At 45.2% G+C, this 13,523-nt stretch overlaps 2 long non-coding RNA genes across 2 annotated transcripts; one reads left to right on the top strand and one right to left on the bottom strand.

Moving 5' to 3' along the window:
- LOC135399054 (uncharacterized) lies at positions 1-1,532 on the bottom strand. Its single transcript, XR_010424178.1, has 4 exons — positions 1,444-1,532; positions 481-527; positions 293-384; positions 1-208 (listed from the first exon to the last, which is right to left on the bottom strand). It is a non-coding gene; the product is annotated as an uncharacterized LOC135399054 (long non-coding RNA).
- A 4,941-nt stretch (positions 1,533-6,473) lies between these two features.
- LOC135399060 (uncharacterized) lies at positions 6,474-13,109 on the top strand. Its single transcript, XR_010424179.1, has 3 exons — positions 6,474-6,637; positions 7,567-7,677; positions 12,834-13,109. It is a non-coding gene; the product is annotated as an uncharacterized LOC135399060 (long non-coding RNA).
- The last annotated feature ends 414 nt before the right edge of the window (positions 13,110-13,523 follow it).

Below are 13,523 nucleotides of genomic sequence, written 5' to 3'. Positions count from 1 at the left end.
TCTCTATTAATTATTGTGTGACAAACGCAATATAGGCAGAGTTTTGTGCTACAAAGCTCGGGCATGATTATAAAAGGGGTCACTTTCACGTTCCCTACCACTTCGACCATGTTGAGTCCACCGACGACGGTCTGAAAGTATTGGGTGTTGAATAGTGTGTGGAAGCCCGACTGCTGCTGCAGTTCAGTCATCGTTGAAACTTTGGAACCTGCCGTGCAACACAATGTCAGTGTGGAGTTACTCTGGAAAGTGGATTGAATTGTGTGTGAAAAGCAGATATGTAAATTTTTACCAGTAGGAGGTGTGAGCAGGAGCACTCTTGTTGCATTGATAACGATTCGATGGCTATTCTTGAATTATGGGCCGAACACTTGTGCTCGATGCCTGAACAGCATGGCGAAGAATATGTGACACTTAGTTAGGTGATGAAGTACAAAGATTACATTGGCAACAGTACGAGGTAAATAAAGGCATACACACGTGTTCCAAACCGAGTCACCTTCTTGTGCAAAGTGGTGGGTGTTTTTCTGTGGATATACGAACCATAGTCAGAACCGACACGTCCGGACCGCCACCACAAAGAATGGACGACTATTGTAGAAAATGTTTACCAGAAGCAATCATATCTCGCGGCGCTTGCGTACAATGTACAGAGGTTATGCGGCGGATAACAGTGGCGGATAAATCCCGCTAATGAACGTTCAACGTATCACACGATGCATAACCGTAGCAGATACACAGTGAATGGAATAAATTGTAGAACTGGTAAACAAAATAACGGGATTATTGCAGTAATCGCTTATTGTAGCCATGGGCGTTCCCAGTATTTTTCCAAGAAGGGGGGGGGGGCGACGAGCTGCATTCCTATATTATGCATTTATATTAATAAGAAATTATGAATTATTAATATTAAATTACCGATTAGGGTTATTCAACCATATACACTTACCGTCTTACGATACAACTAAATATAGCTAGATGGATGGTCCTGTTTTGAGTAGGACTACGGGAGTTCGGAGTCATGACTAGGAGGAAATGTTGGAATAGGAGTTACGCCTCTAACGAATAGCAGTTACTCTTCAGATGCGCTCAGTGATTTTCGTTCCGTGCAGATCCATGAGAGCGGTAGCAGTGCATTGCAGAAAATGGTGCTGACAGGCAGTTAGTAAAAATGCTCCAGGCAACATTTGAGCTCGATTCAAATTTTGCCGCGATCTAACGAGGGCAATTTCTTACATTTTTTTTTTATTCCTCACAATGTCCTGTCTTAGGACAAATGCAGTATGTTCGAACTACACATGGCCAGTACAGCTTACAGTGCACCTCAAGGGCGAGTATTGAAAAAAATATCTGCATTCAATTTGCTATTCCCGTAAAACTAAACTCGTATTGACACAGGACTGACAAATGCATAAGCATCAATTCATCTACATTTTTACTCACATAAAGTGGCATGCAGTGCACAGCATTGCACGGAGAAATGTCAGCAGGAACGCGCGTACTTCTACACCGCAACCCAGAGTGACTTCTTCCTTTTCGGCTGGTCGTGCATGAACTCTATGATCTGACTAGTATTTCAGTGCATGGGCATGTTGTATAAAAGTGGACATTTTACTATCGTATAAAATAGAAACAGCAATTAAGAAATGACTAAAACTGAAGATGCTCTTAGCCTTAGCATATCAACTCTGGGCGTTCGTATCGTGTTTCTAATGCCCTCGAAGTCGTACTGATACTATAATTTTCAAGAGCAAGTAGATGTTATATCCTGTTTGAGGTTTTGATATGTGATGATTTCAGACTTGAATAATTCACAAATTTGCAATTCGAATGACACTGAAATTTTGCACCTTTACTTCACCTGAAGCTCACCCCGTGGTGAGTTTACAGCAGCGAGCGCTGCCATTTTCTTTCCTTTTGTTTTTCATCCCCTCAAGAAGATAACTGACGCCATCTCACAGTGAGAATAAAAAACATGATGGCCCCAAACAGGGCCCAGCGTTCTAAATGCCTAAGATTATTCAATTGAAATGTTATGGTCAAACTTAATATGTGCACTGAAGTCCGTGGAAGAGTCCAAAGAATATAGTCGCACGAGCAAGACTAATGTTTTTATTGTGGTTGTTCTTCATGTACACTCTTAACTCGGTACCCTTTAGTAAAGGGTAAAAAATCGCAATATTTTACCCTCTATTTCAGAAGCTACCAGGTACCCTCTGAGCAGTACCTTTTATAAAAGTTACAAGGAAACCCACTAATTAGAGGTTACGGCCTTCAATCCAGCACCTGCCCGTAAAGGTTACGCCAACGTGCGGCTTTTTATACAGGATGTTCATTTTTATTCGCAAGAGAGTAGCGCTCATTTGGCAGGTGGGTTATGTGAATTTTTGCTAATTAATCGATCCGTAGTTACAAACACATGCGTCAGGAAATGTCGGAAATGTTTGTAACTACGGATGGGTTAATTTGCAAAAATTAACATAACCCACCTGTCAAATGAGCGCTGGTGTGATGGGAATAAAAACAAACACCCTGTGCGTGGGATATGGACAGACATTTACAGAACACACCAAGGTACCAAAATGAACCAGCAGAAAAGGAGATCTTGAATATATGTATATTAGAAAAACAGAAGTCTGTCGAGAGGTGACACATTGTGCACAAGTGCGATTCTGATGTGAGGAGAAACCATGATCGCTTTACCATGTATGTGGAAAAAAGAACTATCTTCTAAGTGAGAAGCAATGCATAAAAGTGCGAGGAAGCCAGCGAGTCAAAACAACTGACCTATGTTTGCTAAGCTGAACAGACCCAACGAAATGGAGAATTGCAGCAGAAAAAAATTTATTCCACATTCGTGTTCCAGAGGCGAGTGCAAATGGCAATACAGTATTACATAAAACGCACACAACCTTGAGGAATATGAGTGTATAGTAACGCAGGAGACACTACATTACTGCGTTATCAGCGTTGGAGGCGCTCTGGGACGAGTTTGTGAGGTACTGCACTGCGCTGGTGACGGTATGTGAACCTGCATGTGGGATCCTGGGAACAAAAGTTTGGGCAATGAGAGTAACATTTACGGAACCATTCAAATCCGTACAAAGCACAAGGTACAAAGCAGCATAAATGCGGGAAGGCGTTCACTCTGCGATTGAGTCTTAGAATATCGTAAGAATACAACAAGTAGGAAGCTGCGAATTATATATCTCGATGCATATATCCGCAGCTCGCAAAATGCACGCTGGTGTATTGACTTGGCGACCGAGTAAGAGCAGAAAAGTAGCAAGCGTAAGTGGCGTTCATATGCAGGACCGCAAAACGCTTGCCATAATCACAACAAACATGCGCTAAGAGCTCTTGCTATCAAAATAACGCACGTACCTAGCACAAAATGTACACTTACCCAGTGTATGAAGTGTGTGAATTAGGGCTGCGGTGGTGACGTTCGTTTTCGGTTATATATTCTTTGCAATCTTCGCACTCACTACACTTTCCCCTGAGAACACCGAAAACATCCTTGTTTGCTAGCGACATCTAGCTTTTCCGTTATTCCTGACGATACTATGATAAACGCGAGGAAAACCACTGATTAAAACAGATCACACTTGTTAACGGACGGACGACGAGCGTTAAGCGTTTCAAGGAAACCGCTCTCAGTGTGGATAGACCTAGACCAGGCTCGACTACGCAGCGAAATCGGAAATCTTGGTGGTTGCGGCATTGACAATGGTTTTCCACCCTTTAGAAAGAAACATACTATCAGTATTCCAGGCTGCGAACTTATAATCTGTGTTCATACAGTATTGATAACATGTAGTCGACGTATAGATGACGCTGAAACAGATAAAAAATAACAGCGTAGATTCGCAACTGTCGTCTCGAATGGGAGGCTGAAACGCGGCATTATGCTGAAAAACAGAAGGAAAACAAACGATAAGAAACTAACAAAGAAATTATCGTTGGAGATTTCGCTTAGAAGTTACAGTGCCGGAGTAGAGGGTACATTTATAAGTTACAACAAACTGTTTTTGTTTTTTCCGAGATGTAACTTCTATTCGTGTTGTAAAGACATGACCTTGGTCGCTTTTAACCTCTAAATATACGTTACAGTGGTGTAACCTATAAGAAATCTCGAAATCTACGTCTATATAGAAGTTACATGTTTCTAAAAGTTACAATAAAAGGTACGGGTTTAAGAGTGTACACTGTTCTACCAAAGGTACCCGCGGACGACTACTTTACAACATTCAACCTTTATTTTCAACATAGCTAATGACATTTTCTAAGTCATTTGGCCTTGGCGATGGCACCCAGTCCTCGGGGGAAAGCGCCGAGATTATGTCGGCCGTTCTTGTTTCAAAGCAGGAATTTTGAAGGCAGGAGACGAAGAAGAAGTCTACATAGTGCCCATTGACGCTATCTCACGATGAAAGCGCACAGCGGCGAGACACATAGGAAGTAGTTGTGGCAGTTTGCCGTCGTGCTTCTTCAATACGCCAAGTGATTATGGAGGACGACAGCTTCTCAAATGTCGCGAACCACGTTAGGGATCTTTTCAATGACTCCCGCTCAACCTTAAGTGACGCATATGACTATTTAGGTACCGTGGAGATAACTGGTGACTATGTTGCAACCTGGAATGGTTTTTTGAATGCACTTGAAGTGGTAAGCGTTACATTTACTTACAGATAACCTGAGATACCAACCATGAGTTTTCAGCTGTAAACGTCACTGCACACTGAAAAGACATTAAAAGTTTGGTACAGTAGGCGTCTTGCTTGCCCTCTGTAGTGGAACGTTAAACTGTGTGTACCGCGTCACGGCTGTTACCCCCACTAACGTGATGTGGGGCTTTGCGTTGTGTCCCGTACACAGTTTGCAATGCAAACTACGGACGCGACAGGGACGATCGGGATCAATAGGAAGCTATAGACACGTACACAAAAATGGTCTAATAGGTAAGATTTGGACGGAGGATTACACAAAGGAAAAACTTAAAATTTATCTGAATAACGAGAGTGGTTATTTGCACTATCTATGATTTACAGAAAGATATACAAAAATTATGCAAATAATCAATATGTCTGAACTTATTTTCTACGTTGGTAGCTAAGGTCCTTATTTTATCAGTACGTTTTAAGGGAAGCCCCTTTGGCTGCACTGTACAAGTCAGTATTGTGCAAGCTTTGAACGTCACAACGCAAGCACAGAACAGTTAACAATGAAAAAATGGCTAGGAAGCAAGCGAGCTGGTGAAGATGATGCATCATGTAAAACCCCGAGACTAGGGAACACGAAGGGACAGACACAACACGAACAACACTTGTTTTTGCATTTTTCTGCTTGAGCTGGAAACTCGTGTTACATAGCCATGGACATCCCTCTTCGTTATTCCTGTACCAGATGTCCCACGGAAGGGATTGTCCCACCAATTAATGGACATTGACATTGTTGTCTCGGAGTTCATCAGTATAGCTAGAGAAGCTCGTTTCGAGAATGCCTGTTGGTGAGCCTCCTTTTAGAGAGTAACGTTTTTTATGGAAGATGAAAACGCGTTACGTGTACTGACTATATTCTTAGGTATATTCTTACTGACTTACATATTATTGACTGCATAGTGACGATCAATTGGCAGAGAATGTGAGCACTTGCGTCACTGGCACATTGTGTGAAAGGCGGTCAAACTCAAGGGACAGTACCTGAACGTTTGAAAGCACAAGAGATGCGGCAATGCGACTGTCACAGGATCTGCCCTCCGTCCAACGGACCGTTCATTTACGTTCCACTCTTTCTCGGCTACTTAGAACGTTCATCATGGATCTGTGGCGAACAGCGGTTTTCTCGCGTCTTCACATATCTGCATATTCCAATAGAGTGGAATTTCCCTTATCTTCGTCAATAGGGTTTATTCGCACATCGTCATCCGCAGGTGAGCGCCACTGTCGCTACCAGATTTGCCGCCATAATGTAGGTGCGCAGGTTATGACTGTCCAAGGCTTCACTCACATCGCATTCAGCGTACATTTGGTGTTTCAAAGTTATTGTGTTGTGTAAATGTTATTTGTAGCGTGTCCAAGTTGTTTTCGTGTTTTCGACGTTAAGGGTCCTCTAAATAGCTTATGGCAGCGAACGAAGGCCGGGACCAAAGTAAGAGGGACCTACATCATAGCGGCGATTTTGCCTTTGCGAAGCTAGTGCCCTCTGGAGGGTGAAGTCAGTGAATAATCTCTGTTATAGTAAGCTGCACCTCTCCTTGTTCCTTCACCTTCTTACGCTTTTGCACAATTAAACCTTTTTCGTACACATTGACAAATGATTCCACTCGCAAGCAATGACCCTGCATATTTTAGGGGTACACGTGAGCCATGTTAGGACATGTTGTTGCCACATTTACCTAGTACAGACACGCGATACTCAATCAAAATATTAATGTTGACGTTGGGTTCTTCTTTCTTCTGTCCCACAGGTGTTTGCCTTTGCAATGTTCCTGAGTTTGAACTTGCTGGGTGCTACGGATTCGACGTTTCGGTTCATGGCTCTCCTGTCATTCGCCTACGCTCTGCAAGGCCTACACTTCCTCGTATGCGGTATTCTCTCTCCAACGTTATCAGCAGCACTAACGAAGTCCTTCTACGTAAGCCCATCCATCTAATACCCCTGTCACACGGTCAACGGAAAATGACAATCGACTAGAAGGCCTTCGAGATTTTATATCGCCTTTGAACTCAAATGGATTGTCTTGCTGTCACACGGGAAGTTCTTGATTGCCGTTGAAAGCTTCCGCATTTGGTCTTCAAAATGCTCCGGCGCGTCAATCGCGATGTAGCTCCTTCGATTTCTTTTCGTATGGCCACATTGTGTTTTGTTTATGGTTTGTCCTGGCGTATCCGCTCGTAGGCGCCGATGAAAAAAGTAAGGAAATGAAACACAATATGCAGACTAAATACGACAAACGTGGCTTGAAGAAAAAAAAAAGAAGAAGAAGAAGAGGAAGCTTTCAATAAATACAAAAAGCAGAAACCGCGTCAGGAAGTGTAGTCTAGTGCGAAGAACTCTCGTTCACAGCGCATTTAGGGCGAAGACAATGTGTCCGAGAGTATAGGGATCCGCGTCTCGACGGCCTCCGAGACTTCGAGGGAGTTCTGTGGCTCTCCCGTGACCCACTTGACAGTCCGACGGAAGGCCATCCTGAAACGCCATGTGGCAGGACATAATAAACCTCTACCCGAGCAACGTCATCATGACGTTGGTGGACACACCGAAACCAAAACAGATCGGAAGAGGAGGGCTGGGACCGAAGGTCGCGTCCTTTTCGGAGACCATCATAATCCCCTCAAGACCATGGCTTTCGGGCGCGACCTTGTTTGCCACTAGCTTTGAACGTAGTTCAACTGTACCAAACTCGTGGTGCTGCCGAACATTATGACGTCATTTGTATACAAACAAGTAGAGGTCTCTTGCCAGCTGAGTCAATTGACAATGGCCCCAAAGGCCTTCGAGCTAAACCCGAGAATTGGAAGCGATCGTACCGTTCTATACCTATATTTCGCTTGGTTCACGCAGTATCTGTCCTTCCACTGTGCAGCGGGCGTACTCTATTTCTTCTCGAGCATATCTGCCATCTGTGCCTTGCGGTTCAGTGTCATCCAGTGTGCCCATGGGGTTACCAGTGGCGTAAGTGTATCTTATCCCCAGTTCATTGTAACGATCAAGCGCGGAGGGACCGGGGGCAAAACAAAGTCTGTACAGCATGGCATAGCATGCAGAATAACTGAGCATTGCAGAGCTTACCGAACAAAAATATGAAAAAAGGCGTACACTATTTTCTCGATGCGATCGCTGGAAAGGATACATGTAGGTAGGGTTCTATTCGGCATGTATTCCCCGATCTGCTGTAGGTCAACAAGAAAATGTTACACAACTTCTTGTAGTGTTCTTATGGAACAAAAGGGCAAAGCACTTTTAATTTTTAACTGCCCGTGAATGATTGAATGTGCTATTTGTGACACTAAGTATAAATAAAAATCAGTTTTTGATGCCGGGACCATAAATAAAACAGGGTTTGTTTCGGTATCATCGGCGTTCATGATAGCATAGCGTGGTTCATCATAGCATGGCGTGAGCTCAAAACACGACGTGGTTTTATTTGCTACCTGTGCTCATAACAAGTGGAATAGAGGATGATTGGAGCAGGTAATAATATTTCCATCATAATACTGCTAAACTTCACTGTATAAGTTTCGCATCCGGATTCAATCTTTTTTTTTTTTCCTTCGTATTTTTCTTCCTTTTTTCTTGTTCTGCATGGTGTAGCTACCCAGTCGTTAAAGGAGCAGTGAGTGAGGTACCCCAATATTTTTTTCCTTCATTTTTCGCTGCGGCTGTTCTGCAACAAACAAAATGAGCTCCTGCGAAAGAAGGACTAGAGCACGTGACATGAGCAACCGCGCAAGACTTCTGCGTTCCTTTCAAGAATCCTGACACTCTTTGAAAGAGCACGTAAGAGAACAAGGGACAGAGAAGGGTACTTCATGACGTGAGTGACCCCCGGGAGTGAGCTGAGAAGTAAAACACAAATAGAAGAAGAAGTAAAATTGCGGTCTCCTTGCTGATGAAACGAGGAGTAAAGCGATAGCAATCGTCGAACTACTAAGAAAATGCGGGGCTAATGTAATGTTGCGCGTCATGGTTTGGAGATATGGGTCAAATCTAAGAGCACAACTGTAATGAGTTATGATCTAATGCTAGAGAGGGTAACGCGCTGTGGGGTTTGGCGTGAAGAAATAAGTACAGGGTTGGCTACCGGAAACGGAAACGAGAAACGGTAATTACCGAAATTCAACAGGAAACGAAAAAGGAAACGGAAACAAAATTGTTTTAGTTTCCACTACCAGAAACCGAACCGAAAACGAAATTCAAAAGTGGTAACGTTAACGGAAAAATTCGCAGGACGTTTCCCTCAGTGTTTTCGCGTTAATATGAAAATTATATATATCCGCACTATTCTTCCAGTCATCATTCATTCATTCATTCATTCGTTTATTTTCTGGACTTTCTTTTGTGTTGAGCCCACTGCGCAGCAAGATGGACGCGAAAATTTTGGATGACGTGTTATTTTTGCGCACGAACGGAGACTTTTGAAACTTAAAGGCATCTTTTTCCGCAACCTAGAGAGGCATGTACTTGTGGTGTATAAAATTCGTGACGAACTTTGCATTAAAGTCTTGATTGTTTGTGTTTGGTGTGGCTGTCCTTTTGCATCCATTATGTAACTAGAATATCTGACATGAAAAAGCCAAAACCAGACAGTACGAGTTCCGGATGAGAAACAGAAACCAGTACCGAAATTACTTCGGAAACGGAAACGCAAACGAAATTCTTAACAGGAAACAGAAACAGAAAGCGCTACCGAAAACCGTCCAGAAACGGAAACAGAAACGGAAACGAAGAGCCGAGTTTTTCAGTTACCGGAAACGAAACCGGAAACAATATTCTCGGTAACCAACCCTGAATAAGATCCACTGACCCGAATTAGGTTATCTTTCTTTAATCTTTTTTGTTTTTTGGTCCCTTGTTAGCGCCGCGAAACAATTGTGGCTATGCGCGGCGTACCCACCACCTCCCAGTCTTCAGCACGACCTTGGCTACCACCAACGAGTAGGACGCCTTAAAGGAGCAATGAAGTCACCCCCAAAATATTTTTTTTTTTCGCTGTGACGTCTTCTGCAACGAATAAAATGAGCTCCTGCGAAAGAACGATGAGCGCAGGTGACCTCGTAGAGCACGCGCAAGGCTCCTGTTCCGCACGCATTTAAAAAACCCTCTCCACGTGCAAAGAGCGTATTGGCGAACGACAAGACGTCGTGACGTATCACGGGCTCCGGCACGTGACCAGTGACGTCCAACGGCACAGCTCAAACATGTATAAGCGGCGCGTGAGCCGAGAAAAAAAAAAACAAAGGAAAAAGGCACGGAGCAGTTTCTACGTCACGCGGGGCTCGTGTGTCTCGTCCGCGACTGCTTTCTCTGACTGTCTTTTGTAAATTCGACTGCGCAGTGACAATGCACCGCAAATCGAAAATATTTTGCGTGGTGACTCCTGGTCGACAGCTTCGCAGATGAAGGAGCGTTTCGAGCCATGTTAAATGTCACTTCCATGCTCCTTTAACCCGCTCGGCCATGCCGCTGGTTTTCTTCGTCTTCTTCTTCTTCATTGTGCACACGGGCTTACCATATGCATAGTAACGGCTTATGAGTGCTGAAATACGTTATAATCCGCGCACATCAGTGAGTTCAGTCTTCTTGCAAACATAATCGGTACGTTTCAGCGTGTGTCAAGTTTACAATCAAACTCAAAGTCGATTGTCGTGCCGTGCGGGTGGCAGGCACCTCGAGTGAATGATGCACAAATCATGCTAATCTTTCTTTTTTTTTTTTTTTTTGCTGTGTATTTCGAGAACCATTGATTTTAATGATATGAATTCACATGAAACTTTTGGGGATGACGACAGGCCTAACTAGATTTACTGAAACGCACAGACAACGGCCACCAGCATGGGAAGTCCGAGAGCGGCCGTTTGTTCATGTCGTCAGGCCCACGTCACGACGAAGCAAGACATTGGTCCCCCACCTTGGCAGTCTTGCTCGCAAAATGTTATAGCTTCGCATTCCAATAGACGACCCTCTGTTTACAAACATGTGACGTCACGAGAAGATCGGTTCGAGGTTATATTTTGCTGGGGTGGGCAAGAAGCCGGAAAAACGCGTCATCGTGCACCCCTACGTCATTGATTACGTAACGCCACCGCTCAAAGTATGCTGGTGGGCACTATCAGCTTTATCGGCCTGTCAGCCGAAGAATTGTTCTCGCTTCTTACCCACCACAGCAAAATATAACCTCGAACCGGTCTTCTCGTGACGTCACATGTTTGTAAACAGAGGGTTGTCTATAGACTAATAAAGCTGATAGCCCCACCAGCATGCTTTGCGCGGTGGCGTTACGTAATCAATGACGTAGGGGCGCCGGTCGTCTATAGACCATTTCACTGCTTGCAAACAAACGGCGCAAACCGGAAGACCTACGGGGCACAAAACAGATTAACGCGCGCTGGCGCAACATGGCGGCGTGGAGCTGTCGAAAGGGTCTTTGTAAACAACAAGTGTAACCGGAAGACCAGCTGGGCGCACATCCAGCTGACGCGCGTTGGCGCCCCCTAGCGTCGCGAAAGGGTCTACAGCCACAGCTGCCTCGTAAACCCTACATTTAGCAAACACGCCTGGTGCTATGCTTTCCTAAGTACTCCTCTCGTCTCACAGTCGCGCAGTCGCATGATCTGAATATATGGGGTGCCGGCAGGCAGCCGCCAGCGACCTTCCGCAAGCAGGGGTGTATACGGGAGAAGGGGAGGGGTCACGTTGAATATCCTGCCATAAACGCTTCTGGGCCCACGCAGAGCCATTTATAGGGAGAGTTTGGCCATTCTTTGATCTTTAGCCGCCTCATGGGTGGAGCCTATTTTGACGTCAGAGTCACCGTTGCGCCGCCCAAAAAGCCTGAATCCGAGCGGAATCCGCTTATCAGCCGTCTAGTCCGCGCCATATTGATGCTGTCCTCCAGCTGGTCCACAGCTTCGTGGTCGCGCTGAATGTAATCTACAGGAATAACCGGCTTATGACCCACTCACCCTAGTGATAAGGGGGGGGGGGGGGGCTTTGTTGCCGAACTGAAAGAGTTCAAGGACGAAAGGCTTTCGAAGTAAGAAGTTTGCACGTGTCTTCTCTCCGTGGATTGTAAACAACGATCAGCATCAATATGGCGTCGGCGACCAGCTGACGACAGGACAACAATAGAGCACGACGAGGGAGGTCGTTCAGCCGTGACGTCGCATGACGCGCTTTAAGTTAGGCTCGTCCTAATGGCCAAACTCTCCCTATAAACGGCTCTGGGCCCACGGTTCCCGCGGCGCCCTCTATCATCCGGCTGAGCTTTCGGCGCAGACCACATGAATTTCTGAGGAGGTAGCCGAATAATGCTGTCGCATTGAAAGAAAAAATAAGGCACAGGAAGCTGCTGACGTCACGCTAGGAGATCGGGCTGTCCAGCCCAGCTGCTCTCTCCGAACGTTTTTGTCAGTTTGATTGCGCAGGGACAATACACCGCACTGCGAAAATATTTTTAAAGGAGCATGGAAGGCACTTGGAGCTTTTTCTTTTACCCCCCCCCCCCTTCGTCATATGAGCATACTACCTTCAGGAACCGCCACGCAAAATATTTCCTTTGTGAAGTGCGAATTTAATGAGAAAATTGATTTGCAAGAGAGCGCGCAGCGGCGGCGACCTCGCCCAGCGGCTCCTCGCGTCTTGTGACGTGAGAGGGCAGAACACTTTTTATTGGCCACCGAGAATCATCTGCTAGCGAGAGCGACCAGTCGAGACACGGGACGGGCGGAGCGAAATGCGACGGCAAAAAGAAAGAAAGAAGAGTGAAGGCGCTCGCCTCGGTATTGGCGAGGCATCTGACGTTGCAGGTTGGCAGCCGAGGAGAGCATGTTTCGTGACCCGTGGAATTCGAAGCTCTCTTGGCCTCCAGGATTACGCGCTGCACTGGTAGTTTTTGTGTGTGAATGTGTGTCCCAGGGCTTGTAATCGTAATTTCTAGTTCTCCCGACATATTTGTTCTCGTGCCCTTCTCGTCCTTTAATGATGGCACCTGTTGGACAGCTTGACGAATGAAACATGGTTTCGAGCCACGTTAAATGTCACGTCCCCGCTCCTATAATGAGTGCCAAGAGTGAGGTTTTACTCTAACAATGTCTTCTTCTTTTCCACAGCTGATGGCGCTTGCCCTATCCCTCATCCACCTTGCACATTTTCTCATGTGCATCCTTGGCGGTGACGTTCCACACAGCAAAGCCGCTTTCGCGGAGAAGCTGTTCAAGAACTTTAGCGGGCTTGACCTCGGTGGTTTTACGTTCGGCTACTTTTAATCTACTGCTTGTGCTTGCAGACAGCAGTCCCAGCATTAACGGCCCTAGCTATTATCGGACGTTCTAATAAATATTCCTAATGTGCTAATACGTGCCAATAAAGAAAATTCCCTTCTTCTATATAGTTGTGGCAGCAGCTTTTTTTTTACTTTTTTTTGCGTCACAGGCGGGCCTGTTTAGAACTGCAGTCCGGTTTTAACCCGAACAGTTCTGGCACATTCGGTGATGGTTCCATCTTCATGTATGAGAGGCTTCAGTTATGTGATTCAAACTAACATCGACAAAAACAACGGGGGCATGGAAAGCGAAGCAGCCGTCCGCGCTTTACTCCCTTTGCCTCGTACTCTCTTTCGTAGTCGCGTGTACAAAACACGATGACGGAACATCAGCAAAACTCGCTAGAGAAAGGCGGCAAAATATTATTGAGTCTCATGAATGGGAAAGATTAACGGGGTAAAGAAGAGTGGGTCGAATCGGACAAGAAGGACCCACAAAAAAAATTATTATTGTTTCCTCAGACCCAATGATATATGT

Source organism: Ornithodoros turicata, chromosome 1 (assembly GCF_037126465.1).
Source record: "Ornithodoros turicata isolate Travis chromosome 1, ASM3712646v1, whole genome shotgun sequence".
NCBI lineage: Eukaryota > Metazoa > Arthropoda > Arachnida > Ixodida > Argasidae > Ornithodoros > Ornithodoros turicata.
Note: the sequence above shows the minus strand (reverse complement) of the source record. Positions and strands in the feature narration are given on the sequence as shown.